We start from the raw sequence: 17060 nt of genomic DNA, 5'->3' as shown, positions 1-17060 counted from the left end.
GTGAAATGCACTTCACTTACTTAATCAGTGGCCTTGCCCTGCGCTGTCAATACGGCTGATCACGCTGGTTTTTCCACATTACGGTAACAACTTCATGAGCCCTGCTGAGCAGAGTATTAATCTCCTCAAAACCCCGCTTTACACCCTGATCGATACTCGCTGTCTGTCCAGCCCAAGGCATGACGAATGTGACGACCATTTTTTTAAATTCCTCACAAAATTAACGAACGCAATATACGGAGAAAGAGAACACAATGTGTCCAAAATAAACACGCTCATCCGGTAAGCGTTACTGGAACAGAACAAAGCAGAAAGAAATTAAATAAATCAGAGCCAGACAGCTTGGCAGAACAAAGGTACGCTGCGACACAACAGGTAGGAAATGTGTAGAAACAGCAGTCATGTTGCACAGCTTAACCAGGAAGTCATTTTACCGCAACATAAAACACGGCTGTATGTGGGTGTCTGTAATGTAACGTGCTATTCTGAAACCAGACCTGCAATTAAAGCCCGGCAGCTTAACCAGGTTTGTCACTTTTTTTGTGAGAAAGCGCTCCGCTTACTTTTCTCGGAAACGTACGGAACTAATCCGACTCGCTGGGAGGCCACTTAGGCTAATTGGCAGGTTTTGTGGGCACGGGGCTGGTTCTCTAAATAGCCGAGACCACCTTCTTTCTCATCTTGTATAAATGGCTTCTTCACCACCATCATCTCCTCATTCCAATCAGGCCTTTAAATGAGCCGGGCCTCCCCCACAAAGACGACAAAGTGCTTTGTTAAATTTGAGTAATGAGACAAATGACTTCAGAGCAAATGAAGGAGAAAGTGAGCGAGAATTAGGAGAGAAGGCTAGAAATAGGCCTGGAATTACCACAAGTTTCATTTTGGGCTAGAATTTTTTAGGTTGGATGTCCTACAGGTGTAAATCTATCACGCTATCCCACATAAAATGAAAAAGGCCCCTTATATATTACATCAGATGTTGCGTTTACTGCACATTGCAAATGTTAAAGTGAAAGTTCGCCCAAAAATATAAATTCTGTCATCATTTACTCCCTCTTGTCATTTCAAACCTGTCTGACTTTCCGTCTTCCGCAGAACACAAAAGGAGATATTTTGAAGAATGCTATTGACTGGCCCCCATTCACTTGCATTGGTTTTGTGTCCATACAATTGAAGTGCATGGGTGCCTGCACTGTTCGGTTACCAACATTCTTCAAAATATCTTCTTTTGTGTTCTCCAGTTCTGCTATCCCTTTAAAAAAACGGTCTCATTGTGAAATTAGAATATAAAAGCTGGTGTTTCTGTAGCTTAGTGGAGCACAGCGCTAAAAATGCCAAGATCATGGGTTCGATTTCCAGTGAATAAACAATATAATAGAATTGTACCTTAAATGCACTTTAAGTTGCTTTGGATAACAGCATGTGCCAAATGCATAAATGTACGTTACATAAAAATTCCTTGGTAGGACTAAAATAGAGCTATCAAGGTCACAATAAAAACATTAAAGAGTTATTCTACAGACGATAAAAAAAATGAGCAATCCAGTGCATTTACACCTTTGTCAAACCCGATCAGCACCCATCCCGACCACGTCTCAATGTGGTTTCATTGATCCGATAACGCGTCTCAAGTGCTGTCCGGTCACTAAAAAGCATGTAAATAGCAGGTGTTAAGGGGCCATTGTGTGACTGTTAATGAGCACAAGAGCTATTTACTTTAACAAACATTTCAGAAGTACATTACGTTAAATTCCCAAGGTGTTCCGTCTGTCTGAGGTAAATTGTATAGTGAGGAGATTCACATCACCTCAGCAAGCCAGAGGGCTGTCACCACATCTCCAGTTAAGCTAATTGCTTTTATAGGATCTGATTGGTGATGAGACTTCTCCAGCTCTTTATGTCTTTGACGAGACAGTTCTGGCATCTAAAGGACTGACACTCAATTCTTCAAGGGTTTGAGTCTAAGTCACGATTCATTGGCAGAATAAGCCTGTAAAACGGAATATACTGCATTTCCATGAGTTCAGACGACAAACCAATCCAAGAAATGCACAAAAATAGATACGCTCAGAAAGAGAGAGAGAGAGAATTAGAATTCCAATTATGTAATATTCAGGGTACAAGTCTAAGAATGTGTATTTTTTAAGCGTTAAAGGGATATTTCACCTTCAAAATGAAAATGTTGTCATTACTTACACGCCCTTTTGTCATTTTAAACCTGTAAGACTTTCTTTCTTCTGCAGAACACAAAAGAAGATATTTTGAAAAATGTTGGTAACAGAAAACCGTGGGTCCCCATTGACTTGCATGGGTTTTGTGTGCCAACATTTTTCAAAATATCTTCTTTTATGTTTTGCAGAACAAAGAAAATCACACAGGCTTAAAATGATAACAGGGTGAGTAAATAATCAAATCCTTTAACATGGTGAATGTCACAAACTCGCTTGTTTGAGTCTTTTGTTTAACCTAGATAAATATTTATTTATGTTGTATCATAATGTTTCTTAGCTTTACATTTACAAATCAATAATTTTCTGTGTTTCTATAGTTTATCTGATAAAACATGATACTAACAACGACAAGATTGCGAGTTCAATTCTGAACAACACGCATCGTGATAAATGTTAACCTTAAATACAGCATTAGTCAAGTACCTGCCAAATGCGTAAATGTAAATAAAACATGGATCATTTGTTTTTATGAGCTCCTTGACTTCTGAACCTCACTATACATCATCATAAAAGCATTATTTCTAGATCTATTTAGCTTTGTAGTCCATGATTATAGAAGATGAGGTGGAACCTGATCTCAGATCTGCCTATCCACGGTGACTGCCTCCCTCAGAGACATCGTGAAGCAAGGCTCTCTTCTTCATTTACATTTTGTGTGCAAAAAAACAAATGTCATCCTCAAGGATTTCTGCATAAATCAGCCTGTATTAACCTCAATCATTTTATTTCCAGGAATTTGCTACTCCTTTGTGTTTCTGAATCATACTGAAAAATCCTCACAGCACAGAGTTTGGAATCCCTGCCTTCTCCACGGCAAGGGTTTAAACACACGCGTCACGGTGCTTCCTCGCATCCAAACTAACTTTCTTTTTGGCCAGGTATTAAAAGTGAACAAGCTGTGGATTTCACCAGACGAGTTACAGCTTAATGAAAGACTTGTTTTATCCAATGCACTGCCTCAGGCGAAGGCTTACACTAAATATGAAAAATGCTAAACAGGATTTAGAGGTTTGCACATTGTGCTGTGATGCACATGCAGGAGATGAGGGTTCGAGTATGCTCTGCACCGACAAATAGGTAATAAAGACACGCTATAAGGCCTTTTATTACCAATATTACCAATAGACACCCTATAATAAGACACACCTATTAGTAAAAAGGTACCCTATATTATTTTTGGTCCAGTCTATCTGGAAAACGTTATATTTAATTTTTATAAAATGATATTATTTTGTAACTATACTTGACTACTTTTGAATGGCTGCCAATGGAAAATGCTTTATGGGGCCAGATGGTGTAACGGTATTTACAAGCATTGGCTAACCAGCCAAACCTAACCCTCTTGGTTCCGACCCCCTTCCTTCCTTTTCTCCCCATCACTTCCTGTCATCTTTCTGCTTTGTTTGTCATGAAAACCCCTTCCAAAAACAAGAAAGTCTTTGAATGTACTTTACAGAAACAGTGAATGTTTAATGCCATGGCACAAAAGCATGTACCAGGGTTATATCCCCTGTCCTGTCTTTTCAGAAAAGCTAAAGAAAGAAAAGGGGGACATTCATAATGCTAAAACGTGTTGTGGTGGTGGTGGAGGGGGATTAATCCTCCGTCTCCATCTGCCTATGCTAAGAGCCTCAGATCCACCTACACTGAACCAGGGGCTTTCGGCTAAAGATCTGGGCTGACCTGCATGCTGGCTCCCTGCAGACTTTGCCTCCCTGTCTTCCAAATCTCCAACGCCTGACTTTGAAGTTTCCAGAAGGAGAAACTCTAAGGGGCCTGCAATCTCACCAGCATGGCTGCTCTCAGGATTAAGGGACACAGATGAACCAGGAGGTGCTTCCTGGCTCCAAACGCAGAAGTTTTTTCCCCCAATGCAAGCGCTGATGGATTACAGAAAAACTAAAGGCAGCAGAAAACACACACAAACAAAGTCTAATAAAGGGGGTCCTAAGAAACCAATTTGTGAAAAGAACAGAAGGAGGAGGGGGATACTGGTTTAGTTCTTGACCCCTTCTTACGGTATTTTCCTCCTCTTTTTCTTTTAACTCCATATTCGGATTTTCTCACCAAAACAACCCAAGAGGACTACATCTGGAATGCCAATGAGCTTCAAATCAAACGTTCTGTTTGCATAACTTTCAAACCTCCATTTCACTATTGACGTACCTGGAATGTGCATACTTGGATCACGATAAACACATGTTTACAACCAACAGACCGAGCCCAACCTCCTACACGCATTATCTCAAGTTCTCATTGGTCCAGCGGAAGGGTGGAGGGCATGGTTGGTGGGCAGAGAGCAGTGCACAGCTGCAGAGCCCGCGGGCAGACAGACAGAGCCCGGCTACAGCAGGTGCTGACATTAATGAGAGTGATAAACCATCAAGCGAGGATTTATAAACCAGTAAAAAGTTATGGTGGACCAAATCCTCTGCTGGCAACTGCCTATTCAGCTGACCTATGGACAAACAAACCTCTCGTGAGATGACGAGTGTTTTTGGTATATGAGGATGTGGGGCCAGATTTGGTGTGTGAGGACGTTTAGTTGTCAGGTAGAGGAGTCTGTCAAACCTTCTTCAGCTCATCTCATGGAAACGCCGAGATGAGATGAGCCTAGAAAATCACTTCAGTTTGCCTTTGGCGTCACAACGTGTTTGATCAGCAATATTCAGAGAACGAAGAGTAAATCGTACCTTGGACAGAATGTGAACTGAACGTCTGGACCGACATCAAACTCAATAAGGGAAATAGAACTCGATTCTCGAACTCTCGATTAATAGAACCGAATGTGAAAAATGTGAATGAATGGTGGCACAAATTGCTAAAGAAAATTGAGAGATTAGGTAGGAACTATTTCCCGAGCATGCGTGTGTTTAAATAAAAAAAGAAGTCAAATGGTTGACATTATTGATAAGGTACTATAAGCTACAAAGTAAAAGAGATATACAAGCCATTGAAATCAATTATATGATGAGTCAACCAACATTTTCAGACCAGACAATTCCCTGCTTTAAAAAAACAATAGAACCCTGACCAAAACACAATAGAAAATTTGATGGACTTCATGGTTATAATGGGAATTGTATTTGTTTTAATGGAAACTATAATGGTGTCTACTGGTATTTGATGGATTCTATTGGTGGGGTGTTTTTTGTCAGATTAATCCAATTGGAATAATGCCCAAAACACACAACAAAAAGGAATTCTGTAATGGTTTTAATGGAAAAAGCTAATGGGTCATAATGGTATTTTAATGGAAACGATTAGAATATCTGGGATGGTTTCTATTAGGCTTCTATTGGTTTTTAGGAGGGTTCTTCTGCATCCTACATGGGCTCAGTAGGAGATCTGGTTTAACTGGTTTTAATTACAGAACGTTGATGGGGTTCACCAACATGGAATAATTGAACAAAACTCACCAGACGTCCTTCTAACCAGTGTGTTATACAGAAAACCCTGTTAAAAAAACTACACTAGACTAAAATGAATTTCCAGGCTGGTCGGTCATGTTTACAATCCACAAAAAAGTTTACCAATCAGAACTTCTATTGTGAAGCTGCCGGTCTTCTCACCAGTGTAAACTGCTATGGTGATGGTCGTGCGCATGCCAGCGAGTTTATAAATCTGAGCGAAGCCGACTTACTAAAGATCCACTCTATCAACCCTTGATCACCTGACCCCAATTATAATTCTGACACACGTTTTTCTCAGAGCACAGAGTTGAATCTAATTACTCATATCTTACGCTGTATCTCCTTTTTCATCGTGGCCAGTCTCAGGGATTTAAACCTGCCTTTGTCTGAATACATAGCGGGTGATAAACTACACTGGGAATAGTGATAGCACCAAACCGATAGCGGCATAATGGCTCCATATGGCTCATCTAAATAAAACAACCATAAGCTGTCAAAACAGAGGTGAGACTCTGCTGTGCTCAGAAACAGAGCTGAGGGAGGCAGAGAAGCGCTGGAGGACGCCTGCGATGTTTAGCCTTCCTCGAGGCCCAAGGTTAAACTCAACACCGCATCTGGCCGGCCATCTGCTCCCTGAGACCAGTCGACGCACCCTGTCACCGTCGGCCCAAGCCCAGGGATGGACTCCAAAACGCGTGTGAATGTTGTGGGGGTGTCTCGATCTCCAAGGAATATCTAGACAGACAGCGGCCGTGAGTACAAGGACCCTGCACAGGTGTGCTGTGATCCATGCGAGCAGATTTTTTTTCATGCTTGCCGTCTTATCTGTGTTGTCTGTTCGTAAGATATCACTCTCAATTTCTACGATCTGCTTGTTTGGCTCTTTCATTCCGTTCCCTTCAGCCCACCTCCGTGTTCCCCCGTCAGACTGCAATACCTTCATATTAGTTGTGGACTGTTCACCCTGAGACTTGATTTATGCTCAAAACCAGATTGTCGCACAGATTGTCAGATGTTGCTTTAAAATTATATTTGTATTCTACTGTACAAATCGACATACGCCGTCCTTAACAAAAGCCTCGGGTGAGTAAACCAGCAAGAATAATAAAGTTGAATGATATTTCAATTCTCTGTCCAATCAAGTGACTGTCTGTCCAATGGCTCAACCGTACTTCAACAAACAAACTTCAATACAAGCCGCAGAACGTGAGAGGAAACTGAAATGAAGCATTTAGGCGACTAGGGGTGCCAATACTTGAAATAGTTTATCTTCTCTTACCTCAAAAGATGATTCAATCTGACAGAAGAGCTTCAGTCATGTGATCAAGGTGTATCAATTGTCTGATAGTGCTGGAGGAAGCTGAAGCATTTCACAATTCACCTACAAGCAAGCACAACACAATATGATAAGTGATCATAAAATTCACAATTAAGGAAGATGCGAATTTATGTCAAATTATTTAAATCTGTAAAACAGTTGACTCTATTTAGTCATTTTTGTTTGAAAAATAAAATAGCAAAAAGTTTAAAAAAAAAGTGTAAAGTAAAAAAAGTTACTTTACATTTGCTTAGAGTGAAATTAAATGATGTCAAAGTTTGACATTTCCCAAGAAAACGTGCACGACAGCTCAATTTATAAATCATTATTGTGAGCTGTCTCCTAGACGACAAGATGTTTGTGTACTTTGCACATTTTTTATACCCTTTTGTTTATTTTAAACCAGAAAAGTTTCAGATTTAAAGGGATAGTTCACCCCACTTCTTGTCATTTCAAACCTGTATGACTTTCTTTCCTCTGCAGAACACAAAACCAGATATTTTGAAGAAAGTTGGTGACCGAACAGCGCCGGCACCCATTCACTTCTAGTGTACGGACACAAAACCAATGCATGTTGGTGCCGGTTAACAACATTCTTCAAAATCTCTTTTTTACTTTTGAGTGAACTATCACTTAAATGGTCGCGTCACACAAAAATCAAAATGCTATCATTTTACGCTGTAAATTTTAATCGTATTAATAATAGATTTTAAGTATTATTACAGCTCGCACAGAAAGAACCTGACTGAAACTGAAGTCACAAACCAAGACAAAATATTGAGATGAGAAAATGAGAAAATGTTATTTTGTGTGAGCTGGTCCTTTAATACCATGCAGCAGCCGAATAAAAGCATTTAGTCAAAAAACACACCCACAACAGATTTTGAATATTCAGCACATTCTGCCAACTCGTATTCTCAACTATTGTCTCCACAACATACAAAACAAAAGAGGCCTATTAAAATGTCAAATCCTTTCATTCTGAAAATCTCTCTATTTGTGTGGTCTGCAGATACCAGTTAATGAAGATAGACTGTCATATCTCAGGATTGTGACACGCAGACACCGAGCCAAAGTCAACACAACAAATGCTGAGAGAAAACAATGTTTTTACAGAGAAGACGACGAAGATGCTTTTCACTTAACATTCACTATGGGCAGATTTCTATCCAAATCTTGACAAATCCCCCAACGGACGCTGCCCAAATCTCAGGGCATCTCAGAGCGCAAGCTGCTCTTCCAATCTGCTGTGTGAGAACGAGATACTGGCTCGAGCCAGCTCCTTACTGACAGCACCCAGCTCACCGCAAATCTCCAGTCTCGCTCTCTCTCTGTCTCCGCTGGAATTTCTCTTTGCATCATCTTATTCCCCTGGTCAGTCTTTATCTCCCTCGCCGCCTGTGTTGCTCGCTCTCTCTTTGTGCGCCTTATTCTCGTCCTGTTTGGCTGTCTCTTTTTCCCCCGTCTCACCCCATTGTGCTTCACATAAAGATGTGCCGCGGCCTCCCGTGTGCCGGAGAAAAGCAGCCTGGTCGCTTGCATCGCAGGAGAGTAATGCGAATTACAAAAAAGAAAAATTGATCTAATAACTGCCATGTTTAATATTGTACAATGATCTTCAACTTGCAAATCCCCCCCAGGGCAACGTGAATTAGTTATGCTCATGTAGAGCGGCCTCTTAATTCGGAGAATTATAGAGCGCTACCTGCATTTGTTAAACGCTTTTCATATAGCTGATGTTATAACAGACAGCCCGAGAGTGTGAAAGTGCAGCAAAAATTCAATATTTACAAAGCAGAAACTGAGTTTATTTAGCTGAATTTGAAATGACAGCCATGATATGATCTCCAGGTCAATGCTGGACACAAATATCATCCATCTGTCCTCTGGACATCCTCCTCATGGCAAATGTCTGGATTTGGGTGAAATCCAATGCTTAGTTCAACAAACCTAACATTTAACGTCCCGTTTTCATTTTGTCCTCATTTCCATGTTTCTTTAAAAAATCTGATATTCTGGAGGCGTAAAGTACTTCCAGAATATTTGAACGCCACAAGGTACATTTGTGCCTGAATCAATAAAGAAATCGGCGAGGTTCCACCAGTGCAGCGGACCAGGAAATCTGATCCTAGATCAGCATCTCAACAGAAGAATGATTTTCCAAGCCTTCTCTTTGTAAACCCACAGCCTTCAGGGAGCGAAATACGGGTGGCGTTTCGCCAACATTCCTCAAAGGGTTTTAAAGCTCAAAACCCAGATAACAAATCTGTCCAACTGGTCACCTTCGGCTCCTCAGGGTTCACGCCGAGAGAAAAAGGCTAACAACTAAACCACCCGTCCTTTATTTCTTCCAACACCTTCATCTGAAAAAACCTCATACTAAAAGTGTTCACGATGCAGATATGTTTTACATTACTTCATCCAGGAGTAGAGGTCGACCGATCGATCAGCCGGACGGATTTTTTAATTAATCAGCATTGTCCGATTGTGCCGCAAACTAGGCCGATTCACAGGCAGGTGCATCTGTGAGCAGCTAAGCGTTGTTGTGGAACACGCAACGCTGCCTCTTGCGGCATAACACTGTGACCGTGCGTTCACAACGCCGCCGTCGAGAGCGTCAAAGTGGCCGGAAGTCATTCATTTTCAATGTGAGCCGGCGGCTAGCAGCGGTACGTCTTGGCCGTTGAGGGCTTCGAGGAGAGTTGAAATCAGGTCAACTTTATGGTAATGAGCTATGATGCGGTTCGGCGGCAATCGTAACGTAGAAGTCCACCGCTTGAGAGGATTCGAGAGAACGCAGCCATGTAAACTTTGGTCTACGTCAGAGCGCCAGAGTGTCCACGAATCTTTCTACAGCATTGTTGGCAGGGCGGCCAGAGCGTTTTTTGACGCTCTCGAGGGCGGCGGTGTGAACGTACAGCGAGTGTGATGTCCCTCTGCCTGCTTACTTTTTAACTACCTGATAACTTCACAAGAAAACGGTAAGACTTTTTATCCTTCGTTCTTAATCTAGCCTTGTATATTTCATTGATTAAATATGATGCTACTTGAGAAGGCGAGTAACTTTTTGGAACTCTATTGTAAGAGAGCCTTCAACCACATAGTTTAGGCTACATGTATGCACGGGTACCAAAACCTGGTGACGAGCCCAGCGGCTAAATAATTACAGTTTTCCGCATTGTATAGCTAGATAAACTCCAACGTTATCAATACGGTTTCTGTACCGGAGAATTTCTCTCCCTCTGAGGCTGCGTGTTAAGTTCAGTTTATACTCGTGCGTAGGACCTACGCCGTAGCCTCTATGCCGTAGGCTACGTGTCGGTTTTAATTTATACTTTGCGTTATTGTCCGTGTCGACAGGCAATGACCACTAAGCGTCAGTGTCCACACTCGTGTTGCTTGTGTATCCAAGACAAGAGCCGAAGAAGAAGCAGCTTGTTTGAGAAGCATTAGCAGTGATAGCGGCAAGTAAACAGTCACTTTTGTTGCAGCTGTTAAGATGTTAAACTTAGATCATTTATTCAGAAATGCATTTTTTGACCTGATGGAGGGGTTCAAACAGACGAATCACAGTGCTTGCAGTCCGCGTTGAGTTGACGTGTTGTTACATTTTTTGGAGAGGTGCGTCAGGCTACGGCGTAGGGTACCGCGGCTCTGTGTAGGCTATGGCGTAGTTCCTACGCACGAGTATAAACTGAGCTTTAGACGGAGCAACTCGCACTCTGCAGCCAAGCCTTGTTAAAAGATGAAACTTCTGGCTAAAACGTGCACGTTAACTTTCCTGCTTAAATGTGTCTTTGGGTCGGACTCTGTTTATACTTGGTATTAAGATGCGTTTTGGTCGATCTTTCAAATGGACGAAATAAGTGCACACAATTTACAAATGAATACGCGAGACACGCTGAACACTGTAAGTGTGTGTTAGAAATCTGAAACGCAGTGAAAACATTCTGCTTGCTTGGTTTTTCGCTATTGAACCAAACTTTTAAGTCTTCAGCCAAAGTTTAAATCCTGACTTGTTGTTTCCCCTCGTTTACGCATTATGTCTGTCTGCGGTCTTTTGCGGCTGTTTAAAGGCATTACCACAAGAGCGTCTACTTTCCTGTCAGGCTTTCTACGGTCCTATAAAATAGAAAAAGGCTAAAAGCTAAATATAGCTAAAAACGCAGTTATGAGCAGCAGGCTGTGTAATATGAGTGATTTTTTATTTTTGTTTTAACTTGGATTATGACCATTTGACTAATATAAGTGTCTGCCAACAAACATAAACAAAAAGCATGCTTCAGAACAGTTTGAGAAGGTGCTTAAAAGTTTTGAGCATGTATTATTACTATGAATTAGACTGCTATCTTGTACCCTGCAATAAACACTTACTCAATCTTTCTCAATCAAGTGCACCGATTTGAAAAGACATTTCTTCAATAAATGTTTAATTTAAGCAATATTCTGTATCACTTCTTATTACTTCATTAGATTTAATGAGATGAAGGTGGAAAAAAGAAGAAGATCGGCCATCGACTGGCCTGATTTCTAGAAATCAGCATCGGCCAGAGAAAAACCCATATCGGTCGACCTCTATCCAGGAGTACTTTCAGCAGAAAAAAAAACAACTTAAGTGCATCAATAGCCATATATTTAGTGGTTATGTGATTCTTTTTGGGATTTCAGCCAGAGTCTCACTGCCAGTTAGTCCATTTTGAGTCAAGTCCAATGCTTTTCTCCTTTGGTTAAATGCAACACAAACAAACGGCAGACTTGCATCACTGTCAACTCCAGTATGCAATTTCAGTTCAATTTAAAAGGAGCATAATTGAATTATCCAAATGTCCTTCACATTATTCAATTGCTTGCCATTTAGGCGGCGCTTTTATTCCAAGAGACTCGTTGTGTAGTAAATGAAAGGACAGCCAGTTAGTTCTCCTGCAGTAATCTTGCTCGTGGGTTAAGAGAACAAGAGAGCTTCCAATAACAGGGTCACCCCGTGGTCCAGAAGCCCCGAATTCATAAATACGTTTACCTTTTGAATAATGTGCTATGTATAATGAACATTCGTGAATAACCCTTGTGGTTTCACAGATTTTAAAACTAATGGGAGTCTGAATCGGCCAGTTTTCACAACCAAAGCTGCTTCACAACTTATTTATCGGCTCTTAAAAATGAGCATGCGGTCATTCAGAAAGAATCAAATTCATGTTCAAAAAAGAAATATAAAGTGGAAACAAGCTGGAAACATTTATAACCAAACAAATCAAAGACTTTTTCACCAAAGGCCAATGCACTGAGATTTACAGTAAAGAGGTTTTATTGCCTCAGCATGGCTTGGTCTTATTTTAAACTTCAACAATAAGTTCACTCTCAACTTCACACTCAAGCTGCTTTTGAAAATGACTCGAGAAAAATACGGCATGCTTCGTATTTCGACGTGCTTACATTTTTCTTCTCCTTATAGCATCTATTTAAAGACAGATACCAAAGCCATCCAAAGCACAGGAAGCATGCTCATGCGGAGTTTTGGCCAAACAGAGTTGTTGCAGGGGGCTGAAGTTTGATTTAGCCCCATCATCCCAGATAAAGCCCAAGAGAGAGAAGATCAACAGGGAGAATCCTGAAGATAAATAAGGCACGGACATCATCTCACTAATAAAACATACAGCAGTATACACATACGGCTCTGGTCTCTGGGGATGTGTGCACTAACTAATGCTCAGACTAACTGACGGTTTAGTTTCTTGCCTTGTCAAACTTTGCAGAGATGATTAAAGTTCTACATGGTTCTCACCGAGCATCAAAACAGACATCAAAAACGCCATCGGGCACAAATAAACCTCTTTGACTTTGTGATTCTTTAACTAAAAGCTATGACTCAACAGCCTCAATAGTTCAGTCTAAATACTTTTGTTGAAGTTTAATTCTTGAGGAGTTGTGACATCGTCCAGTGCACTGCTGCCCCGGGGGAAGCACTGAGGACTTTCTGACGCTTCAGGCCATTGTGTTAGACTTAAACCTTTTAACACCTTTTGCCAGGGACAAGCTGTTGCTGGCATGAGTGGCTTCCGTTCTCTATTAAAAGCAGAGATGTAAGTCAGGATTTCGTTTACGGAACGTCAGACCACCTTTCTTCCCTGTAGCATTCCACTGTCTCTCTCTCTCTCGGTCTGCCTCTCTCTCAAAGGCCAAAAGGTTTGACCCTGGCCATCTCCGTCTAACTTTCCTCTGGAAGAAAAATCAATTGTTTTGGTATTCAGAACACACTGCTCCTGCTTAACATTTGACCTTTCAACTGTTGGATTGTGAAAGTAGAGTTTGTCTAACAGAGGTCAAATGCTTTTTTAAAAGCATCTTCACTTAAACAACACTACAGGGTGGTCTCGATGGATGCTGGGAGGGGAGCATTATGACACCTTCTCAATTCCAGCTGAAAAAACATCAACAGCACAACATTTCAGAACGAGAGATGTGACTTTTGAACGAACATAATACTTTCCACTGCGAACCTGAATTTCAATATACCCCCACTGTCACCTTCTTACTCTTTGCCCTCCCTCTTCCTTCAATGATCTCCGCTGTGCCAATGGTTCAATTTTTTATGCGGGGACCCACCGGGAGACTATTACAACAGAATAATAGCCGTGGAAACGATTTCCGCTATAGAAACATAATATTATGAAAGTGAAGTACAATTTGCCATTGTCCCTTTTCCCATCTGCTGGCGGTGGGTGATATGAGAGATTTATAGAGCAGTTCAGCATGTTAGTTTAACTGATGGCGCATTCTGTATGATAATAAGCTGTCGATCGTCACAGAAGAACGAGATTAGCTCTTCCTGTCTATCCACACACTATTATCATGCTAATTGAGAACAGTGCCAAAAAAAAGAAAGAAGCGATCTAAATTGAAAGCAGGATCACTGGATCAAGTTCACTCTGGCTTTACGGGACACACACAACAGACATTAATGTTACAGCCACTATAAGGGTAAAGATTTAAAAATTAATTACAAATTTAAGAGAGTAGCAAAGTCCACTCTACAACAAGAACAACATTTTTGGGATCACTTTTTCCAGGCTGATAAATGATAAAACATGGACAGCCATTCAAAATCTAGTCAAATTTAAAGGGCTCGCATATTAAAAATGTTCAACTTTAATTTGCAAGAATAGAATAAACAAGGTAATTGTTTGTTGGCACAGTTTTCTTATTAGTTATCGTACTTTGTGTGGATGGGCCTTAACACCTAAGGCAGTGGTTCTCAAACTTTTTTGTTGTAAGGCCTTCTTTGTGTAGTGTGCTTTGCTTTGCGGCCCCCCAAATAAAGATTTACAGTATAATCTTAAACTTAAAATTGTAATATACCAAAAACATATTCAGTTATTCAATGCTAAAACAGCAATTCTTTTGATAGTTGGTCTTATTTTTCTGATGTTTGATTGCACAAAATTTATGATAAATATCTATATTTCATCAAATCTGTTTGAACCACTGACTTAAGGTAGACAAATCATTTAAAACTGATGATTTATTTTACGTTATCGTTATGTTTGTTTCCATGAGACAATGTCAGAAATATACTTGACTAAAATTCAACATTATAATAGTTTTGGAGATTAATACAATAGTTCTTTTAAATCAGTATTTCAATAACATACAAGCTTAAAAAATATTTGTATCTGATACTGAACAGTTGTACAATATGTAAAATTGTGCATGTAAAAAATTTAAAAATGAAGAATTTTTGCTTTTTTTACAAACAATATAATCTGTAAATAATTTGTAATGTTACATTTTCTAACAAAAGCACACGTGTAGCCTACAACAGCCCAAGGACAAAATATATATTTTTAATTTATTAAGAGAAAAATGGTAGGTTCTTTACTAGAAGCCTTTCTATAAGCTTCTCTTTTTTATCAAGATGGATGATCCATTGCTTATATTTTTACATCAGATCAAATTGAATCATTTCACGTGCATGCTCCTTTTTTAACATGTCAAAGTAATAGGGCATATGGTCGCATATCATAATGAAACACGTGACATAATTGCAAAAAAAAGTGGCCTCCTGAGAAAAGTCTGGTACTACTCTAGAGTCTAGGCTATGCTATACGTCTAAAAAATGCCAAACAAAACAGAAGGTGCAAACATGGGCTTTACGACATGAAAAAAAACCAGCGCTAACCCTATTTTCTTACTATATCCAATCCCACGTAAATGTATAATCCATGTGGCACACCTTGGAGCAGCAGACAGCACCAGAATCCCCAGAATCCCCTTAGCCACACACCGTTCACTGTCTCTATGTAATTCAATGTATCACCATACAAGATATTTTTAGGGGGCTAGAGGGAGGGAGGGGTGACACGAAGGGTAGATTTGATTATTTCATGGAGCCTCGAATGCCCCTCAGTTATATCCACTGTGATCGCTATATGGTGACACAAGGGACAAGCTAGAGAGAAACAGAAAGAGAGAGAGTCTGGATATACGTCTGTGGAGAGAAATGCATTAGGGGTAATATCGGTCTCTGTGGTTGAAATGTGTTTATGGCGAGTTGTTTCTCATACATCAGAGATTGCTCCACAGGGATGAGCTGCAGGCCAACACACAGATAATGTGAGAAAGCAATAAAGCGAGATCAAATGAAGCTGCCTAGAAGCTCCACACCAGCAACGGGTGTGTGTGTTTGTGGAAGAGAGAGATTTTCTGGGACCTGTTATATCACAAATAGCCTGAACGAATAAAACCCCAAAACAGGTAATTTACATACACTTTGTTACTTCACACACATACATCAGTTAAGTCATCATATGGCTGACAGTGGGATATAGTCAACTTGAGGAATGTGAGGTTGGGGTGAGGGGTGTTAGCGAGCGCTCTGGCTGGGGGCCAAGGGGCGATTTTAAACCCCTTCCCTGGTCTCAATCCTGGCCCCGCCTCAGCCAGACCTAAAAATAACCCCGGTCTCTATAAGAACATTTGCAGAATGAAGCAAGAGAGATGTCTGTTTCTAACGTAAAACTCGACAGCGTCCAATCCAAACCCAGGTTCTCTGCACACACTCACAGAAATTGGCTCAGACGCACAAAGCCATATAGGCTACTGAGCTTGAAGCTCTCTCAGATCAGCCTCTTTTTCGCAGAAGAATACCTTGACCGTTTCTACAAAGGTCACGCTAGACTTTATATTTTCAGAGGCAAGGAGCGTAGCAACACTATATAACACTATAACTTTAACTTTGAGCAATCATCATTGCCCGGCTTCCAAAAAATGTAAAAATAGCAATGAGTCGAATAATCATCCATCGAGTGACTAATAGCGCAGTCATACATGAGGCAGTTTTTCTTATGTATTTAATTTTGGTATATTCAGCAGAACTGCTTTTTTACAGCATTTTTAGTTTACACTGTAAAATCCTGTGAGAAACGTTAAATCTTTCAATTAAAGGTCCAGTGTATGGAATTTAGCAGCATTTAGTGGTGAGGTTGCGAATTGCAACCTACGGCTCACACCACCGCTCACCCCTCCCTTTCGAAGTACTACGATGGCTCACACAGAACTAAGATGTTGTCACGTTTTCTCTTCTTTGCCGAAAGAGAATTTATGAAACGCACTCTGTAGAGCAGTTTGTCCGTTTAGGGCTACTGTAGAAACAACATGGTGAATTCCATGTAAGGGGACCCGCGGTGTACGCAAATAGAAATAAGTTATTCTAAGATAATAAAAACATACGGTTCGTTATGTAAGGTCTTTATACACCTCTAAAGACAATGTTATATATATCATATTGCATGTCTGTCACTAGATCTTCCAAAAAATTACACATTGGACCTCCAATAAAGCACTGGTGCCACAGCCATCTAAAAACATGTCTAGGAAGCGATTCACTACAAGTATCGGTGGTCACACTGAAACTCCTGAAGATTGACCACATGCGCGCGCACGCAAATTAATTTTCAATTTCTCAAATCAAAGCTGTGTTGTGCTGCCTGTCCCGGATGAATGACGTGCGGCGTCGCGGTACCACGGGATTCCACCACCTCTCCGCGGGGAAAGAATCTCCTTATCTTCAGTGTTCCATTTCCTGCTCCGTTTAACTCTTTA

General features: G+C 40.6%; 1 protein-coding gene across 3 annotated transcripts in view; it reads right to left on the bottom strand.

Moving 5' to 3' along the window:
• Positions 1 to 17060, bottom strand: part of sema6e (sema domain, transmembrane domain (TM), and cytoplasmic domain, (semaphorin) 6E) — a 119352-nt gene that overhangs the window by 94918 nt on the left and 7374 nt on the right. For all 3 annotated transcript variants that reach the window (XM_057339721.1, XM_057339723.1, XM_057339725.1), the window contains exon 2: positions 6927 to 7028. The gene's annotated coding sequence lies outside the window, so the exon portion shown is untranslated. The remainder of the gene's footprint in view (positions 1 to 6926; positions 7029 to 17060) is intronic.

The sequence above is a fragment of the Triplophysa rosa genome, linkage group LG8 (assembly GCF_024868665.1).
Source record: "Triplophysa rosa linkage group LG8, Trosa_1v2, whole genome shotgun sequence".
Lineage (NCBI taxonomy): Eukaryota > Metazoa > Chordata > Actinopteri > Cypriniformes > Nemacheilidae > Triplophysa > Triplophysa rosa.
Note: the sequence above shows the minus strand (reverse complement) of the source record. Positions and strands in the feature narration are given on the sequence as shown.